The sequence below is a fragment of the Rattus norvegicus genome, chromosome 13 (genome assembly GCF_036323735.1).
Source record: "Rattus norvegicus strain BN/NHsdMcwi chromosome 13, GRCr8, whole genome shotgun sequence".
Taxonomy (NCBI): domain Eukaryota; kingdom Metazoa; phylum Chordata; class Mammalia; order Rodentia; family Muridae; genus Rattus; species Rattus norvegicus.
Genome location: NC_086031.1, coordinates 99,984,531 through 100,005,813, shown reverse-complemented (window position 1 = coordinate 100,005,813; position 21,283 = coordinate 99,984,531).

Below are 21,283 nucleotides of genomic sequence, written 5' to 3'. Positions count from 1 at the left end.
CAGGGCAGAACGCTGGGGGCGGAAGCCATGGTGCTGACCACTGGCTTGCTCATCATGGAGTTAAGTCTCAGCCGACTTTCTTATAGAGCCCAGGCATCTCAACTCATATTTCATGTTTTTTAAACATCTCTCTACCTTGCCCAAATGCTGTTTGCATTTATGAAATATTCATTTGTACAGCAGACGTACAGTGTGTCATAGATTTATAAAAACAAGCCAAGTGTCATCAATAGGAAAAATGGAAACTTAAAATGCACAATTTTCCTTCATCCATATACATATCCATCCATCCATTCATCCATCCATCCATCCACCCATCCATGTATCCACCCATTCATCCACCCACACACCCATCCATCCATCCACACATCCACCCATCCATCCACACATCCATCCATCCATCCACCTATCCATCCCTCAACCCATCCACATATCCACCCACCCATCTACCCACCCATTCATTCACATACCCATCCATCCACCTATCCATCCATCCATCCATCCATCCAACCACATATCATCTATCTATCCATTCATCCATCCACATACCTACCCATCCATACACCCACCCATCCACCCACCCACATATCCATCTATCTGCATATCCATCCTTTTACCCAGCTATCCATTCATCCATTAAGCTTGTATTCACCATTTCTTATGTCTATTCACTTATCCATCCATTGTTCATTCCATTATTTTCTGTCACCTACCTATCTATTTATGCATGAAGATTAGGCAAATTCATAAAAATCCCACTGAGAAATTCTATTCTGCTACAAAAGATATATTCTCTTTATTTTCTCCATTTTCAATAAAATGTAAGAACTTAGCAAATACTTCAATCATTCTGTGGTTTGATTTGTATTTCCAATGCATAGTTTTTATGCTTTTAAGGAAAACATAAAAATCTCATGTTTATTTTCTAAAAATAGATACTATATTTTCAAATGAAAGAAGTGAGATTTTTCAAATTTTCAGATTCTTCAGAGAAATAATTTCTATTGTTTTTTTCCCCATGAATTGTTCTCTTTCACTATCTTTTGACTTTGTCTGGACTGTGGACTTACTAGGTTTCCTGTACCTTAACAAGAACACAGCATAGCTTCAACTATAAATAATTCTTTTAACAAAAATGTCAATAATTCTTTAAAAACCCCACACTGTATTGGTCCAATGCTTTCCTACTTTTGTTATTGATTATTCAATGATGTTTCATTCTAACCATTCCTCATACTCATCACTCTGTAGATTAATTTACCAGGAGAGGAAATTTCCCATGCATTAAGTTTATAAAGACACATAAGCCCAGTAAGCACTATGCTTTTTTATATTTATTTATACAAGTGTATTTTATATTTGTGATCGATTTTGTAGAATTGTTTTGAGTGATAATATTTATAAGAAGCATTAAGTCATTGGCAAGTGTTTAAAATGATTATTTTTATATAACAAATGAGAATCATGAGATTTATAGTTTTCCTAAATTCCTTTAAAATGTCTGCCAACAAAATATTTAAAGCTCATATTTTAGCCCCTGTGTGTGATTGTGAGCAAATAAACATGTAATTAAAATGTGTAACACGCAGCCTTAGTAATCACATGTTAGCTATACTGTTGCTGATTGCGTGTGTGTGTGTGTGTGTGTGTGTGTGTGTTTCAAGTTGGTTTTGATTTCTTAGAAACAAGGATGAATTTGAATAGATCAATTTGTATTTTCAGTCCTAAAGTGACCAGCAGTCTCTACATGTTTATGTATTTGACAAAATGCCAACATGTGTTTGACACTTGTTCAACAATAAGGAAAATCTTCCATGATTACATAAGCATGTTGCCCTAAAGCTTGAGCTCCTGCTGCATGGACACAGGCTTTTTAAGAGAAATGTGCCCAGTGGGCTTTTCCTGGACAATTCATCATATATTATTATGCAAAGTAAAAACTGGCAGTAAAAGGCTTGGTTAGAAAAAATGGGAAGAAAAACAGAGAACTGGATTAATGTCAACTTTTAAATCTGACTTGTATTCTGTTTCTTCCAAGTATCTGTTTGGAAAATATGAAATGCCAGCATTTTACAGAATGATCTCATTGCTATAAAAATCATCTTTAAGTTTTTCCTTTGAGTTTAGCTTAGTTAACTCTGCAAGGGGCTAAACAGAGCTGCTTGAACTGGATCCCAGACAAAAATAAATTTCTCACACTCTTAACTAAACCTGATTGTTTGCCTTTGATTTGGTTTTCAGTATCACATTTGAAAGCTGAATCAGTTCCTTTAACCATGATTGATTCTTCTGAGTTACCTTTCTCGGAGGCAAACCTTCACATCTAAAATATTCAAAACTTTCATAAATATGAGAGCCAAACAATCAATTTTGGATCAATAACTTGACTTATGGTAGGTTCCCATCATTATGACTTACAAAATACCTATTCTCTTAGGCTCCAAAGTGCCATCCCGAGGTAAACTATTTTAGGCCAACATGAAAGGTTCATAGATATTGTCATTTTATCACATAGTTAGAATTACCTGGTAAAAATTTAAAATTCTGATTCGGAGGAAACTGTGGAAAGAAACCGTGGAGGAGAGGTAAGCAAGAAGAGGTTCTGGGGACTAAAACTCTTGTCTTTTCTCATGTGCGGCTCTAGATCATGCTACTTATACATACACAAGGTAGCAGAAGAGGGAGTGTTTGAAGGGGAGAGAAAATGTGCTGACTGGGAACAAGGTGCTATTATGTAAACATAAAAAGCCAAAATAAAAGCATTGCTTGGTATGGTAACAACAACAACAGCAACAACCACATAAATAAATAAGTAAGTAAATAAATAAATAAACAAAATGACAAAAGACATGATTTTTTGTCATCTGAACTCCTGAGCAGAGTCCGAATGCATAATACTCTAGGAAGTTAAATCAGTGACTCTCAACTGAAAAGGGGAAAGAAACCAACAGCAAGGGAGAGTAAGATAGTTGTCCTGCTCTGGGAGTGAAGATAAGCGCAGGGAGGCTAGGTTTGCTCCCCCAAAGTAACCCTTCCTAACTTAACACTCTGTGATGAGGGAAGCAGTCTTTACATCCCTCCTATATTTAAAAAACAGAAGACCTAGCCTACCATAGCAGCCCTCTGAGAGGCTTTACCCAGCATCTGATTAAGACAGAGACAGATACACACAGATGGACAAGAGTTACAGGGAGGATAGAAGGCCTTCAAGGAGATGGCAACCCCACAGAAAGGGCAACAATGTCAACTAACCTGGAACTTTGGGAACTCCCAGAGACTGAGACACCAACCACAGAGTATACACAGGCTGGTCCAAGGCCCCAGACACATAGATAGCAGAGGGCTGCCATGTCTGGCCTCACAGTGTAACTAATCCAGCAGAGACTGGATGCACCAAGATGGGGAGACTGAAAATGGGCAATAAATAGGATGTAAATAATAAATAAATAAATAAATCAGAGAAGACAAGAGGAGAACAAGTGAACAACATGGATTGAAATCTGCTGGTCCACGTGAGCTAGAAATACAATTACTGTGTGTAGGAAAGAGCTCAGGGCTCAGAACTGAGTCATAGCAGAAATTATGGTCAGAGATAGTAAGTGATGACTTGTTTTGTTCTGTTCCCACTCCATTTATAATGTCTCGGTCAGTTTGGCTGCCATATCAAAGTACCCTAACACTGTGCTTACATGGAAAAGTATTCTCTAGCAGATCTAGAGGCTCAAAGCCCCAAACCAAGGTATCAATATGCTTTATTTCTGATAAGATCCACTAGACAGCTGTCTCCTAGACTGTGACTAAGAATAAGAAAACAGTCTCCTGTCATTGTGGAAAAATATGGAGAGAGAGGGTAGAGAGACAGAGTGGGGGGGTGAGAAGGAGAGGAAGAGGGAGCTCACAAATCAAAGTTGGGTTGAAACATCAAACTAATTGGGAGTCTGCAAATGAAGTAGGGACCATAGGAGAGAGGCAGGAGAAAATGGAAAGATCAGGCAAATGAGACTGAAGGGAGGAGGAAGATAGAGAGGTGGCGCTAAGTTGTGGTTTTCACCAACGGATGGGTGGAGACCCAACAGGAAGACGGAGAACCATCTGCTCACAAAAGAACACGGATGGAGCCAACTCTCATGTCTGTGTGCTTCCCACCCCCACCTCAGTAAACTCTTCTGGATACCATGTTTTCACCCATTCACCCAGCACAGTGCTTCATTAACCAATCAGGAAAAAATGTCAACTGGAAAAATGCTAGACTCTTGTCAAAGGAAGATGTGCAGATAGGTGGTCATTCCCACCCTTCATTCAACTGCTTCTTCATCATCTATTAAGCTTATAGCCATGTTTTAAGCACTTCTTTACCAAGATATCTTCAGATGCTACAAGGAAGTGAAGACGGTTCAGCCACAGTTAGACTCCACTGTATGCACTTCTGATAAAGAACTGGAGGTGAGTTCTTTTCCCCTCAGATTACTCATAGGAGTGAATAAGTGCATGAAGTTTATAGGAAACTAATTTTTTGTGGGCCAGAGATATCTGTACTTTGTGAAGACAATAACAATTGGGTTTCCTGGATATTCAATTGTGTAGCAGTGATCTAGTGTATATATGGGCAAATGCCACAATGGGCATCTGAGAAACACCATTTAAACTTACAATAATGACCTAAAGAAAACCAGTGTCTTTTCATTTCACCAAACAATCAGGATATATGGACATATTTTAAGTACACACACACACACACACACACACACACACACACACACACACACACACACGCCCTTACTCCCTTTCATTTCTGAAACTGAAGAATTCTCAAAGGGCCATTTTCAGAAACACTAAAGTTCTCGAAAAGCTTCCCGGAACAGCACATTACTATAACTTGACACCATGTTTTAGATATTACCCAATAAACATTTGCAAGGCAGCAATAAACCTTGCTTCTAATAGCAGGCTTCATGCTGCGCTACCCAAGTGCAGAGGAAATGACTGAGCAGAAAGCTCACATAAGGCATCCAGGGGCAAGGGCACCATCAAAGAGCTCCAGAGCCCAGTTCATTATGATTCCTCTGAGGAGGCTCAAAGGCTGAGCCAGCCCTGAATCCCTCCTCATCACAGGGCACTTATTCCAATCTTTTCTAGGTAACCCCTAAACGAGCAAGCACTCAATGAGGCTGTGTGTGAGACAATCGGCAGTGTTGGCTCCACTGGGTTAAAGAGACGAACACAAAATGCTTTGCTTGTCCATATAATAAATAAAAACATCCCTTCAGCTTACTTGTGCTTGTAGTCATATAGGGACTTTGCCAGCTCTGCCAGGACCCAGCCTCGGGTCCCAGTGTTGCGCCAATACACATGAGATGTGAGAACTCGGCTCTCTTAGAAGACTGTAGAACACAGAGGCACATGGCGGCCATGTTGGTTAGTGTAGCAAATGATACATTGTTGCCGCAGAATTTTCTCTGCACAAAGCCCAAGAACTCTTTGCTGATTTTTGTCTTCTATTAAAGCGACAGCTCATTTTCTATTTGAGAAGAGGGAGCTTTGCAACTGACACCAGAATCCTAACCTAATAAAAATACTTAGAAAAATATCCGCGGAAGACTGAAGCATGCTTATGTCTGTGGTTCAGGTTCTTGCCCACTAAAGAGAAAGAAACCTCTGTTTGCCTTCCTTCTGAGTAGACCGTGTCCCTGGACAGATACACCTCCTACTCGAATGGTTCCTTTTCAACATTCAGATATTGTTCTCTTCTCAAATCATCTGAAATAAATATTCCACTGGCTTTTTAAAAGTTTTAATTAACAAGAGAAAGGAAAGAGGAGGAGGGAGAGAAAAAGAAAGATTAAGACTTATTTCTCTTTTGGCTTATGGCAAAATTTGGTGCCAAATATAGACAGGGATAGCTTCGGGCAGAACCTATGGTGGATCACAAGTGGATCATATAGCACATGTATCCTGCTTATGAATGGCCAGGCCAAGCAAGCATGCATAAGGCATATGGATTCCATACTGGCTTGGTCTACAATGCCCTCAAAAATAACCTACTCCAGTAAAGACGACTTCATTCTCAATCTGAAGCCAGGAAAGCCCATTAGGCAGGACAACATATAGATATGACTCCTCAGAGCCCCTCCCATTTCAGAATTCTCACTTTCCTTTAATAGACGAGTGTTTACTGGCTCTGTGACTACACAATCTTGGGTGTAAGACAGCACATTTGAAAGCCACTGGCTCAGAGTGACCCTGGTGGCTGGGACCCTCGAGCACCTCAGCTTCTGAATTAAACTGACTAAGAGCTAAGGAAGTCTCCTTCATTCTCAAAGAACCTGTATGACATATTCACAGAGATTTTTGCCATAAGATCAAGTCCCTTTTAAAAAAATATATTAACCATCATTTATTATCCTATCATAAATGTTGAGCCCTTAAATCTCTGTCAGTGAAAGAGAACTGTGCTGATGTCTGTGGGATGTGCAGTTAACTGCAAATAACATAAAATATAAATGATCTTAACCTAAAGGCCTGACTCACAGCAAAGGCAGCCATGGGACATGACAACCAGGGCCCACACAGCCATTTTCATCTTACCTTAATGGTGCCAGCTTGACGCTGCCGAATGATCACCACAGTTCGTAATGTCACAGGTCAGACAAAACAACCACTGGGAAAGGAAGGAGGCCAGCGAGAAGTGTGTTCCCTGTTATCAGCAAATCAAAATCTTTCTCCAGTGTGCGTGCACGCATGCCCATGTATGCACGGGTACCCTAGGAGGCCAGAAGATGGCGGTGGATGCATTGGAGCTGGACTTGTGAGCCACACAATGTAAGTTCTAGGATCCAAACTTGGAACTTCCTATCAGACCAGCAAATGCTTTTAACCACTGTGTCACCTTTTCAGACCTGCTTGTCAGATCTCTATGACTAGCTCCTCAACCTCAACTGTGTGTTTCCAGCATCCTTTGGCTAAAGAGACAACAACAACAACCAACAAACAAAAAGACAAGTTATGTCGAAGGCCAGCTTTGACACCACAAGGTAAAACTGGGAACAGCTGAGTTGGGGCCAGCGCTGATAGCAATAGATGGGAACCCTGCTGATAGTGACAGGGGCTGCTGCTGCTTGTAGCCAATGACAAGAGGGGGAAAAGGGAGGAATCACACACACACACACACACACACACACACACACACACACAAACTGAATGGATAAGTCATGACAAACTCTGGCAACTTCACGCATATGTACATGCATGCATGCATACATACATACATACACACACACATTTACACATTGGGTGCATGGAGCAAAGGGCCAACTTTACATATGTATATACATATGAACATGCATATACACATTCATATACACACACATACACACATACACATATACATACTTATATACATATACATGCATATATACATGTTTGGTAGATGGAGCAAATTCTAACAAGTTGACTCCAACAACTTTATTTTTCTCTTAGCTTTCTTACACCACTTAAAACAGAGTTCTTTATGTAAGGAAACGATTACCTCACAGTTACAAGTTGCATATTCTCTTAAAACAATCACCATGAAAACATATTCCTCAGAAACAGATTAAAATCATTACACAAAAGGAGATTACAACATTTTGTCATTGATGAACAAAGTTTGAGCAAGCCAGTCTATAGTAGCAAGTTTTTCCTACACTTAGCTGACAACAATGTGTATTTACCAAGAAACAGATCATCATATATCTTGCATCTTATTTTAGAACACTTGTTCAGCTAAACTGGTTAACCATCGACTCTCTATTCTTATCCTCATAATAGAATTATTTATTCTTTATTCATAACTCTTTCCTTCCTTTCAGTGACTCCAAGGGATGATATTCCCTGCCTGGACTCCAGTGCCTTCTCTCTCCAAGCTCATTTGGAATTCCATAAACTAGAGAGGATAGGATAGAGAAATGGATTCTGAGGATTCTGTAAAGGTTCAGTGGTTATTTCCTGCTCTTTCAGTGATGAAAGAACCCACCTTGGGATGTTCATAAATATCTGTAACATAACTCCATGAGGTGGCCTAGACAAAGGAGTGAGGCTCTCCTCTCCCCTTATCACCTATGGCAAGAGTCATGTGAGGAGGAGAGCTGGCCCTGCCCCTCCTCGAACTTGGAGGCTTCAATAAGCATGCCTGAAGGACGTGCCTAAACTTGCGATTTGAAAGCAAGTGTCACTTAGAGCTTGTACTGAAGTGTTCGAGACTATTACAGGAAAAATATATCCTCTCTTGAAGACTGATGCCCAGGCCTGGAATAGGTCATTAACAAGCCCAGCAGTATTCTACAGACACACCACAAACTCTATAAGCCACCAAGCTCATAGGAGGTGGGTATGGTTGGAGTGATTTTTCTAGAGCACTCTGCTGAAATTAGTCATAAAAGGATAACCTGGGATGGGGTTTGACTGGCTACAGAGAAGACTGAAAGGAGGGCAGTGGCGTTCCTATTGGATAGAGAGGCATGGACACACAAGCAGTTATGAGAAAGAACTCCATATATGTAAAAACAGCGCCTGTGTCGTGGGGATGTGGTCAGGGGACAAAGGGGATGACTAAGGGGTGAGGGGCTCTAAGAAGTGAATGTCTACTGCAGATTTGGGGGTTGTGTCCTTTAGGCTGCAAGGAGTTGACAAGGAGTGCACGTCTGATGGCTGGTCCTGCCTGTCAACTTGACTACATCTGAAATTACCAAACCCACTGGACACAGCTATGAGCGATCTTTTTTTCCTTAAAACATGTGAAGGGGAAAGACCCACCTTCAATCCAGGCCACTCCTGCTGCTGCCAGCCTAAAAGAAAGGCGTGGGAGAGGGAAGCTTTGCTCTTTGCCTGCCTGCCCTCATTCCTGCTAGCAAGTTCATAACTTCATTGGCATTAGAGCCTACTTCTTCAGGATTCTGGCATGTACTGAAGACCAGATGAGACTTCCAGCCTCATGGAAGAAACAACTACTAAGTTCTTGGACTTCCCACTGGTAGATGGTCATTGTCAGACTAGCTGGACCACAGCTTGTAAGACATTCCAGTAAATCTCATATATATCCCACGCTCTCTCTGTCTATATATGTAGATATAGATTGATAGATGATAGATATAGATCTAGATTATAGATATAGATGATACAGATGACATAGGTTAGATAAAGATATGGAGATAGCGATAAATAGAGATAGATGATATAAAGATAGAGATAGAGAGATTGAAAGATGATAGAGATAGACACACATACATATATTCATTCTGTAAGTTTTGTTTCTCCAGAGGCCCCTAAGTAGTACAACAGCCAACGTCTATTTATTGCTTATACTTAAGTCTGCATCTTTTATATTAAGTAAAGTAGACCTGCCCAGTATACGAATGACTTTTCATAAGGTCAAGAATAATAAATACTTTGATAGAAAAGGAATTTCACGTAAAACATAGTGCATTTTTCTCTCGCCATGAATTAAATCAGTGCTTCACATTTTCTCTGAAGTGCCTCCCTTCTAGCTGGCAAATATCATCCAAGTGCATAACAAGACATCCAGCATCCTGCATACTGGGGTCTCAGATTTTCTGCCTGACCCTTCCTCCCTCCATTCCCCATTCACAAACATGTTCATTGAAAAATCAAGCAGTAGTGGGATATTCTAGAAAATTCTAGAGAAAAACGCTAATTTAATTTTTAAAAAATTAAGCTATTCTGTATGATTGTTATTCGTAAACAACTTTTATAAGTTTATAAACAATAATCATTATTTATAAGATTAAGGGAAAATATGGGGTACATCCTCGAGTTTTGATTCTGCGGACAGGAAAGAACTAGCATAAAACTTCCATAAAACATCATCATTTGATGTCGTGGCAACATGGGAAGATATAGATTGAGACATCACAAGGCGACAGCTACATCTACAAAGTCACAACCAAGAATAACACAATCAAGTCACAAACCAACCAGTCCCCCAGAGTCCTTAAATGCTTTCAGTAAGTTCGTGATTCTTGATCCGGCTACATTTGCAGCTATGCTGGTATTTGTGGCTACATTTGCGGGCAGAGCTTGGACACGCCTAGTGGGTATAGGAGAAAAACACAGATACAGAAAGGGAAATGGAGAAAATAGATTTTGTTTTTAAGATTGAATGCTAATCTGACTTTCTTTCCTACTATCTTTATCTTTCTTCTTTATCTTTCTTGTTTGCTGCCTACCTACCTTAGTATGCGTGAGTTACTGGGGATAATACCTAGGGTCTTGCACATGCTAGACAAGTGCTGAACCACTGCACTAGAACTTTATCCCACCCTAACAACCTTTGTTTAATATCTTGACCTTTGAGCCTCCCAAATACCTGCAATTACAAATCCATTCCATGCAGCCTAGAACTTTATCTTGCATCAGTAGATGGGTTTGAATGCAGTCCTACAGACAGGGTTAGGGATGTGAGATCTGGAATAAGACTATTTTATTTGACAGTTTTTAGTCTAATATTGCCTGTGTCACTCCCTACTTTTACTCTGTCACTTTGGGAAATAGCTTTTCCATGGGACTGTGTCTAGCTTCACTTTTCCAGCAGTGTAAGCCACAACATGTATGCCCCCAGCATTATAACCTAGATTAAATGGAGTGCTGTCAGTTATCTGTGTGGCACAACACCTGTCACACAGAAAAGCTCCATAAATGTGGGAATGCTGACAGTCAAGGGAATACAAAGCAGTGACTCAGAGAGCCTCGGAGGTAAATACAATGAACATATACATTCCCTCAGGTCCATGCAGAAACCCCTCTAAAGGAAAAGTCCATCTCAAAGAACATGGTGTCTTTTGGGTAGTCCGCTAATGCAAAATGAGACTGCATCCTTTGGGAGTCTGCCATTGACATGCAATGGTCCGAGACAAGTAAAAACAGGAAAGACAAACCCAGAGAAGTCTCCAAGTTGAGTTGACATTAAACATCACAAAGGAGATAAACACATTTCTGTGGTTTATCCCTTGAGACCTCTGGCATGATGGGTTGGCTCAGTACCCCTCGCATCCCCCCAATTTTTTTTCAGGGAACCTTAGTAGACATTATCCAGAGAACTTTTCAATCCAATCTATGTGTGATTATATCTCTGTTTCAAAAAAAAGCACAAAAACTACTTTTGGAATTGTTGGTTCAGAGTTCCAGCTTCTGGGGTTGTCCAAATGAGCTAGGTAGAGATACGGGACAGGATGTAACTGAGTTGGCTAATGGAACTCATGTGTGGATGTAAATGACAGGAGGGTCAGGGGGGATAAAACACTGGAAAATAACAATGTGATGTAGAATTTGCCTTCATATGTTGGAATCTGGAGCGGTTTTATATCATCTTTTCTTGAAAGGAAATTAAACTGTAGTAAGCTGTGCTATCCTAAAATAGTAGCCATTGCCGTGTTTATTTTTAATTAAATTCCATCCAGATAAGGGGCCCTCATCTTCTTTTATATGAGCTTTGCTGACTGCCACTGATCCATACCCCAGATAAACAAAACACCTTCTAAATTAGATCCATTTGTGTCCGCTACTCTTAGAAGCATGCTGTAGCCCTCAGATAACCTGTAATATCTTTCTGTAAGGAATGAGAAAGCCCTATTTATTTTGGTAAGTGAGATCCCTCCTGAGAGAAAAGTTACCACAGAGAGGAACATTAATCTCATTCTTCCCAATCCTACTGATCCAGAAAGCAAACTGGTCACCAACTGTTGTCATTCGCAGGACTCTGTACCTGTTCCATCCTCTTCAAGCAAACAGAAGAACAACATATGCCAACCTCAGCCATCGGCCCTGCCATGACACTTCCTGTCCTCATTTCCACTCACTTTGCACTCATCCGTTCCCTCACACCATATGGGACATGGATTCTGTGCAGTGCATCATCCAGGCATAGCAAATAGTCCCCGCTCTTGTAGAAAGGGTCCTCTGTGTGATCCTTTGGTTAGGGCCCACCTTGCAATGGATTTCCTGTAGAACAAATGACAGAATGTCATGACCAGTATGACAGGTTGCCACATGATGCCTGGGGAACATGAACAAATATCTCCTCATTCCCATGATGCTACAGATTCTAGACACCACTAAAATCCAACGAATTCTACTGGAGTCACTTACAGAAATGCTGGTGAGAGGTTACTTACCAAAGCCCACCCCCCAGCATAGGTGTCAGCTCATGAAAGCTGAAACGTGGAGTGCACTGTGCAACTTACAGGCAGCTTAGTAGAATGAAGAATGTCTCTTTCAAGCAGCCCAGTTTGTGTGAGCCTCTTCTAAGCAATTTGACTGATCTCTGCTACCCAATAGAAGTAAGCTCCCAAAAGGAAAAAAAAATGAATAGTTGGGGTTCAACGTCAATTGTGCACATTCTATGTCTTAAGTTCCCACCATGTTGAGTGCACTATTGAATGCAAAGGGAAAGATGAGGACAGCAGAGGCTGGGTTAGGCTTGAACCTGGGCAGCCAAGGGCTCTCTCCCATCAGCCCTTCCTATTTCTCCCACTCCCACTTTCAAACCGATGAGGTGTCTGTTGGTGAGAATATTAGCAATCTTAGGAGCCAGTGGAACTCAGAGGCCGAGAACACTCATTCCTCTAGACTACAGGGCCCTGGAAAAACCCAGCACATAAAGACAGAAGAAGCATTAAACAACGGGAAAGGAGTGGGATTCTAACACTCCACCACACCAGGAAGAAGAGGAAGATGCTAAGAGGAAGAGGAAGGGAAAAAAGGACATTGCCAAGGGAGAGATGACGTCAGAAGTCCTCCATCTCCTCTTATTCTTGACTAGAAATACACTGATGGGGCCTGGATAAATATGACACGGAAGAAATAGCAATTGTTATCATCAGTGAATCACAGCCAGCCAGGTGTGTTGTAAACAAAGGTCTGTGTTCTCACAATAAACTATGTGCCTACGTTGCTGTAGCAGGGGACTGAGTGATGTGCATTTGTCACTGTCCCTGGTCACTAACGCAAAGCGCCATAAGTTGAGTGTCTTTAAAAAGTAGAAACGTGTTTTCTCTCCAATTTAATTAAATTACTTCAATTAGCAAAACAAACAGATCTCTCTTTCCCTGGGCTTCTGTGTTCGCTCCTGCAATAGCTCTTGCGGCATGCAAAGTCATGAGGCCTGGCACCAGCCATGCCTTTGCAAAGGGCAGCAAAGGAACCAGGCCACAGACTCAAACCTCAAACGCTATCCTTCCTTTTACTATGCTCATGAATAGTTTACTCTCAGTAAAGTGTATGCACTCCCCATCCCACTGTCATCCCCCACGGCAAACCTTGAGTCCTCCAGGGTTAGCTCCCTCCCTTTCACTTGTAGGAGATAAGAACATGGCTTCCTCCCCACAAAGCTATCCCATTTGTATGGGTCATACTTCCCACAGGCTTGAGGAGGAAGTCCACTATCACCAGCCCATCCCAAGAGCTTTGATCCAAGATTATTTTTAAGAAAGAGATATTATTCGTTTGAAAAGTTTTAGATACACAGTAAGTGGAAATTTCACACGGGTCCATGTGCTCTTGGCCCACACCTCACACACATAGCCTCATTCACTATCAACACCCCTTCTCTAAGGAGAATGGTCCACTTCTTCCTACTGATGAACCTGCAGGGTTGCACCGGCATCTCCACAGCCCACCGTTTACGTTTGAATTTACAGTTTATTCCTGGTGTTATATAGGCTACAGATTTGGACACTCAGTAACTATCATCACATTGCACAGAGTAGCTCCCTGGCCTGAACACCCTCCTCCTTACACCTATTGTTTCTGTTTCTCCTTCTCAGATCTTTATTCTGCCTCCATAATACTGAAATGTAGAAGGTCCAGAATGTTCTATATTGGAATACTTCAGTCCATGACCTTTAGAAATTGTCTGCTGTCATGTAGCCATACGCTTTTAAGATTCCATTCTCAACATCTCTTGCTGCATTTTTAGGTGGTTTCTTTTCAGCTCTGGTAAACGTACCATTATTTTGACATTTCCTTGTTTATGAACTCATTCACCTGTTTGCTAAAAGACACCTTGGTTGCTTCCAAGGTTTGGCAATTGTGACTAAAATTACTATAAATATCTGTGTTCACACACGTTTCCAAGTCATTTGGGCAAATACCAAGGAGTGAGATCCTAATTGCTGGATCATGCAGTAAGACTGTGTTTGGTTTTTTAAGAAACTGCCAAGCTGTCTTGCAACTGTTTGAGGATTTTAAAATCAGCTCGCTCGCAGTCCAGCTGGGCTCCGACCAGCTCTCCCAGGCAGTCTTCTTGTCAGAGTCCCTGACCTGAGGAGCGGTAGTCAGTTCTCAGGACTTAGGAGGGTGAGCAGTGGGATAGCTCTCCTGTCTGTTGCCAGAAGGCTAGGGCCAGTTATTCATCAATCTGAGCGTATTCTAGCCTTGTTATTTCCTCTTCTTCCCTGTTGGGGGAAGGTGAAGGAACGGCCTCAAGCAGTGCCTCATGATGAGAACAGGGAGGAGCTTTTTGTATGTTCACTGTGAGCTCCTCAAAGTCCATTAAACAGGAGTGAGAGGGCTTCATCACTGTCTTTGTAATATTCACTTGCTAGGCTGGAAACTGATCCAAAACCATGTGTATAGAGTGTGCGTGTAGGGGGAGTAGATAGACAGAGAGACAGACAGAGACAGAGAAACAGAGACAGAGAGACAGACATTAGAGGTTTATATGCTTTGGATCCAGTAGTCCAAACCAGCTGTCTGCAGGCAGGAGAGGCTTACTTAGAATAAGGTAGCTTTTGAGTTTGAGATGCTGAATGCCTGAGCAGTGTCAGCCTAGTGATGAAAGCCTAAAAGATTTCTGAAGAGATGCTGGTCTTCAGCTCATGTTGGGAGCTGAAGTTTGATGTCCAAAGAGGATGGCAGCAGTGGGTGTAGCAATGAGGCAGTTGTACTCACCAGCAAGGACCAAAAGGCAGACAGACAAAAAGCATCGACGTCTCCCCTCAAAGCTCATTCTCCAGAAAACCTCATTATAATTGGGCTATCTCCAGAAAGTACTGCCTACTGCTAGGGAGCTGGCCTCTCAGTTAACACTTCCAGGAAATACGAGTGGAGACAGACACAGAAGACTTCCTCAATCCCTCCTCCATTCAAGTTGGCAACCCAGTCTTTCCATCACAGCACAAGATTCCCTTACTTAGAAGAAGCAGCAACAGTCTTCACTCCTTCTTTTGTCTTTGTTATCTGCAGGAGTTGGGCAAAGTTCACATGGTGGGTATCTGAGCTTGGCTTTCTACTACTGCAACAAAAACACCAGAAAGTAAGCTGGGGAGAAAAGGGTTTATTTAACTTCCACTTCCAGATCATAGTCCTTCACTGGAGGAAGTCAGAATAGGAACCCAGGTGGGGCTGGACCCTGGAGGCAGGAGCTGATGCAGAGGCCATGGAGAGTGCAGACCCTTGAGGATGCAGACCCTTGAGAGTAGACACTCAACTGTAAACCTCAAGAACAAGCATGTAGAAGAACACAAGGAATTTACCCACTGTTTTAAATTTTCGTTTGTGAGCTCCTGAAGGCTTTAGAAAAGACTTTCTGAGGTTCAGGAAATTCAGAATCGCAGTGTTCAGAATTTAATTTTACCGACTAAAATGTTTGGGGCACTGGTGCTGCAAAAGCCAGGGTTATAATGTAAATATTAATTTAATAATGTGGATTACATTTTTAAAATCTACATTTTTCATAATTATGAGTAAAATTAATGGTTGAGCTGCAAGGTCGAGGCTATTCTCAGTTCCCATCTGCTCCTAAGCTGATATTGGAAGCTATTGTTGAAAGTCAGAAGTCTCCAAATCTACTCCCCTTGTTAATGTGATCTGCACTGTACTCCACAGCTGCTAAGGACTGATGGTTTTGCAAATCCCTTGAGTACTTAATCTACCGCTTGTTTTCTGTTTGCTTGTTTCTTTGCTTTTGTTTTGTTTCTTTTATTAAATTAGTGACTTGCTTTAAAGTTGGTAATATTTTGTAGGGGTGGATTTGCCAGCTGTTAATAAAATAGTTGACTACCTACAAAATAAATATCAACATGCCAAGGAAATGATCTATCTCCAGGGAAAATACAATAATTAGAATCACGTTTTTTTTTTCTTATTAGGACATTTTTTTCTGACTACAAAACTGCATTATATTGGGTTTGGGAATTTACAGTACCCTCGGGAATTGGGTTTCATATAAATGGAAGCGTCATAATCTTTCAAATAACCAGAGTAATCTAAATCTTTTTTGAATCTTTACTTTGTGCAGCTTAATTCTTTTCTTTTAAAAGTGTATCAAGTATTTTTAAATGCACTCCACTTTAAGCAAGTGCCCCTGGGAAATCTAAACTGGTTGTGAAATTTTGATTTTTAAATAAAAATTCAAGTGAGAAAGTAAACAGTTTACTTGGCCACTTGACATGGCCAATAAAACAGAAATGCGTCCCAATATGATCTGAAATTATTTCACAACTTGGGAAACAGGGTGTAACCTTTTAATAATAATTTTAACATAAGGATTAAGACCCATTTATTAACTGTTTGAGACATCTAGTCAATGTAGCCATGGACCTATAAAAGTTAAAATAAAGTGACCACAAAGTGGATTTTTGAATATTCAATCTAGAGGCTGACAGTGTTTTTCAGACCAAAGTCGGTACTCATACTGAGAGAATACAGGATATAAATGAACGAGATGGGGACTCCTCCTGAGGACTCGGGGAGTATGGTACTGGCTCCAACCACATTTCCTGTTAAGCCTACCCCTTACAAGTGTTTGAAGTGGCCAGCCAATCTCCTGAAGCTTCAGGCAGATACTGCATAAAGCTTTTGAGTTAAGCATAGTTTTACTGTTGGAAAGAATTTGTCATCATGTAGGGCTTATAAAACTGATGATATAAAACCCTACTGATAAAATTCAAGCTTGGCTCCTAATCCCAAAGATGTGCATTTATCCTAGAAATGAAAGCTATGTAGAGCTTGTCCTGGAGACTCAGGAATGCGTGCCCTGAGGTGTGTGCATGACAAAGGGAAGGAGGAAGAACTGGGAGAGAAGGAGATCAGAGTGGTAGATGAGGAACTACTATGGAGTCTGAAAATGAATTCATTTCTTAGCAAAATGGGAAGACTTGAGGGCTGAGAAAAAACAATAGGAGTAAAAGATTTTCTTTAAAATAAGAAGCTTTCATAAGGTAAAAGATTGCATGTGTGGAGACACAAGCGTTGGAGGGTTTAGTGCGGCTCTTCACAATAAGGATCTGATCCTGCCATTTCAGGCTAGCAGAGGCATTTGTTCCATGGTCTTTTCTCACTCCTCAGAGCTTCTACAGAATCATTCAGGAAGTTTGCACAGGTTGACACACATAATCAGTGAAGCTCCCCTCTCAGAACTATCCACGTAACTGTCCTTGCCCTAGGCGAGCTGTGGCCTTCATGTTGGGGAAATAATTTTCATTCCCACGGCCTAGAGCAGGAATCCGATGTTCTGTGGAAAGACAGCTCACAAAGGCCCAGGATTACTAGAATTTTTATTGTAATTCGTTGCTTAAAGTGGAAACGTAAGGGTTCTTTGGAAAGTCGTTTGGATGGTGTTTTGCTGGGGCAAACATGAAGGATTGTTTCGCTGAAGCAGACACAGGAGAGAGGATGTTGTGCTAAAGCAAACATGTGAAAGGATACTCAATAAAATTCTTTGCTAACAACACACATGTATGGGTCCACCTTACACTGCGTAGTTGAGCGCATTTGTCAAGATGCCATACAGAGAAAGGCACCAAAAAGCTTCTGGTGGTGTACTGCAGTTTCTTGCCACTTCCAAGGACTCCTTGATTGGATGCACATGCTGAGGCAAGAACCATGCTAAGGCAGGGCACATAGAGGATACGTGGTGTCTGGGGCGGTATAAATAGGACTCCACCAAGTGAAGAAGACAGAGCTTGGCTTGCTGGTACAGCTGGCTGTGTAACACGTGTGGGTCTCGAGTCTTCGCTGATCTTCACTTCCCTGAGAGTGACACAGCTGACACCTTCTCCTGTTGGTCTCTCCTGCTGACTCAAGCTAAGGTTGAGGCCTGGCTGTCTCTGCTAGGTCGTGTCACCGCTGTTGCTAGCCCAACTCTCCCAAACTGGACTGCTGCTATTTCTGTGAAGTGTTTGGAAGTGGATCAGAGAGGGTAAGTGGATCTGAAGTGGATCAGGCCGCTGCTGCCCTGTGAACTGAACTGCTGATTTCCAGACAGCACAGATGGGAGTTGCTCCAAAGAACCTTTCTAAACAGGTCTACTTCCCCTGTAGTCCTTTCTTTCTTACTACCTCTGGTGGGCGGTGGGCCACAAGGAAGGTCAAAGCGTTTAAGAACCATCATTCGAAATAAGTTTCGAAAAAGTTACAGTTGGTGGAGCTGTTAGCACCAGACACTCCGCCCCAGAAGCCCCAAGAAGCTAAACTCACCTCTGGACCTCAGTCAGTCAATTAAAGAGATGATTTATGCAACTTAGAACAGCAGAGAAAGATTTTAAATATGCACACATTGGGAAGAGGAACGAATAAAGACCCAGACCTACACTCTCAAGACTGACTTCTGAGTCCCGACATGAAGTTAATTACTCAAGGGGTGTGCAAAACCAAGCAGTCTTTGGTGAGGCGTGGGCCTGCCCATTCCTGGCCCATCATTGTCTAGGTCCCTAGTGGGGGAGACAGGATTTCTAGTTACGAGAGGTTTGCCATCTAGGCAATCACACCTTAAGCAATTCTGTTTAATGAAGCCATTTTTACTCCCCTATGATCCGGGCATGATTTCATGTCACAAAATATTTAATTTTTGCAGTGCCCTCTATTCAGTATGTTCCCTCAGCACATTGTGGCCTCTCTTAAAAACTAAATTTTAAAAGTTATTATTGAAGGCTCACATAGATAGAGGAGGAGAACATGAAAGGCCACCCCAGCCTCAAGGAGGAAGAGTTGATGGCTATTAGGAAGAGAGGGTTCCTCTAGCATGTGGCTGGCTCCTCCTAGCTTTCCCATGCTCCCATGGTTGGCCCTACACCCATGCACATCCTGGTACACTGACTGGACTCAGGATTAAAAGAAGAATTCATCAGTCATGATTTCAAGAAAGAAATTCTTCCTCTGCCCTCACCCTCTCTGAAGTACATTCAGCTTTTGACCAGTCCCTGGGGAGTGCACTGCTTCCACAAGAGACCCTCCCTGAGCAGGAAAGAAGAAATTATGTGACTGTGAGTTTGCTTTATTGCGGCCATGGAAAAACTACAAACTGGCCCTCATCACCCGGCAGCAACCACAGAGCTATGGAATCGAGCAACTGTAAAGAATGATGCTTATTGTCTGCACGGGGTTTCCGAGACCCTTAAGCATTTGATGTCAGTTACGACAGCTTTATCTTTCTTTTAGGGACGAAGCAGTAAATCAAATCCTGATTGTCGTACCTGGGGTAACATGGCTAGGAGCACCATTGTAAATTAAATCTCCCCACTCTCCCATCTCCTCATTCCATTACAGCCGTCTGCTTCTTCCTATATCAAAGTAATCATTAGTTTGGGGTGATTGTGCAGTCATTCTCAAGTCATCTGATTTTTCTTCCTTACTACTGTGGCCTTTCTTCCTTGTCTTAGTCATGAGCATCCTACACAGTAGTGTGTGGCCATCACTGACTCTCTTACGGATTATCATTCCCTCTAATCTCCCTGTCTGCTCCACTGGGAAAATTCTGAAGTCAGATGGGAACACCTTGCTTATAGGCCCTAGCTACACCAGCTTTGAGGCATGAGACACAAGAAGGAGATCGGGGACACACACAAGTCCAAACTCTATGGTCCCCTGTTTAAGAATCTCAGGTGATGTAGTCTAACTTCTTGAATGTTGGAAGTAGTCACTGTAGAACTGTCCATGAGAGGACGCCCACCCTTCACGTGCAAGATGTTCATTGCTTTCTGAAATACAAAATTCTCCATTCTCATGAAAATTGTTCTACAACTTAAACACAGAAAAGTTGTGCTGGAGAGATAACTCAGCGGTGAAGAGCATTGACTGCTTTTACAGAGGTCCTGAGTTCAATTCCCAGCAACCACATGGGGACTCGCAACCGTCTGCAATGGGATCTGATGCCCCTTCTGGTGTCTGAAGAAAGCTAGCTACAGTGTATTTGTATACATAAAATAAATAATAAATTTAAAAATACGCGAAACTTAAAGATTTTTAAACTCACCCTTTGTGTATCAACTGACCTCTAAAATGATGATTGTCTTCGACAACCTGCCGTGTTAGTGAGAGGGACGGTTGGAAAAGATGTCTGTGGTCCCTACATTCTGCCTCCTTCTTTCTCATGATATCCCCCCCCCCGGGCTGCAGAACGGCATTGCAATTTCTGCTTGTGCTCAGAACGTTGGGAGTGTTTTTGTTTTTCATTTAAATTGCACTTTAAGTTTGTAGGGGAAAAAATAGCCAAAGTTTCCATTTAAGCAATCCCGGCAAAGTCTACGTACGACCCAGACAGTCTCTAAACACAACCTCCAAGTGAATGTTCTTGTAACTATGGCCCTTAGGCAGGTACCAACTATAAAGGCAGTGATGGGCCTGCCTGGGAACATGCTTTCAAAGACTTCCAGCCCTTCGTTTTGCTCTGTCTGCTAGAAATCTCTTGGCTCCACGCTGAAAGCCCTGAAACCATAAAGCAGATCTGAGAATCCCCCACAGCTGCTGACCTCTGAAGGGAGTCTTAACTGATTTTCCAGAGCTAGGGAACTCAGCAAAACCCAAGCTCCATGATGTCAACAGTGCTGGGCCCTTACTCCGTAAACCAGTGGGTTTCCGTGGGAGACTTAATCCATGTGTTCTTGATCAACTTACAGTTATCTCATCAAAATGCCATTTGCATAAGTGTTTCCAAACCTTCAAGAACTGCTATTTTCTCAGTCCCTCCAGTGTGTTCTAGTGAGAGAGTGAGAGTCAGTCTTGCCAGGGAAACACTACTTCTAAAATTTAAACTGCTTTCAAAACCCCTAACTTTGGAAATTTCAAGTAGCTACTTCAACTATAACTTAGCATTTACTTTCGGTGATAACATATCTTGTCATCAAAAAGATTGTAGGGAACAGGCCTACCCTTCCACAGCCACACTGAATCAATGGGACTAAGTTTTTGCAGGCCTGCCTATTTCTGTATTTTCCCACTGTAATCTACACGGTCTCTGACCCTAAGGAGATTATAGTCTAACAAGAACACTGACCATGGATGCAAATACTCCTTTT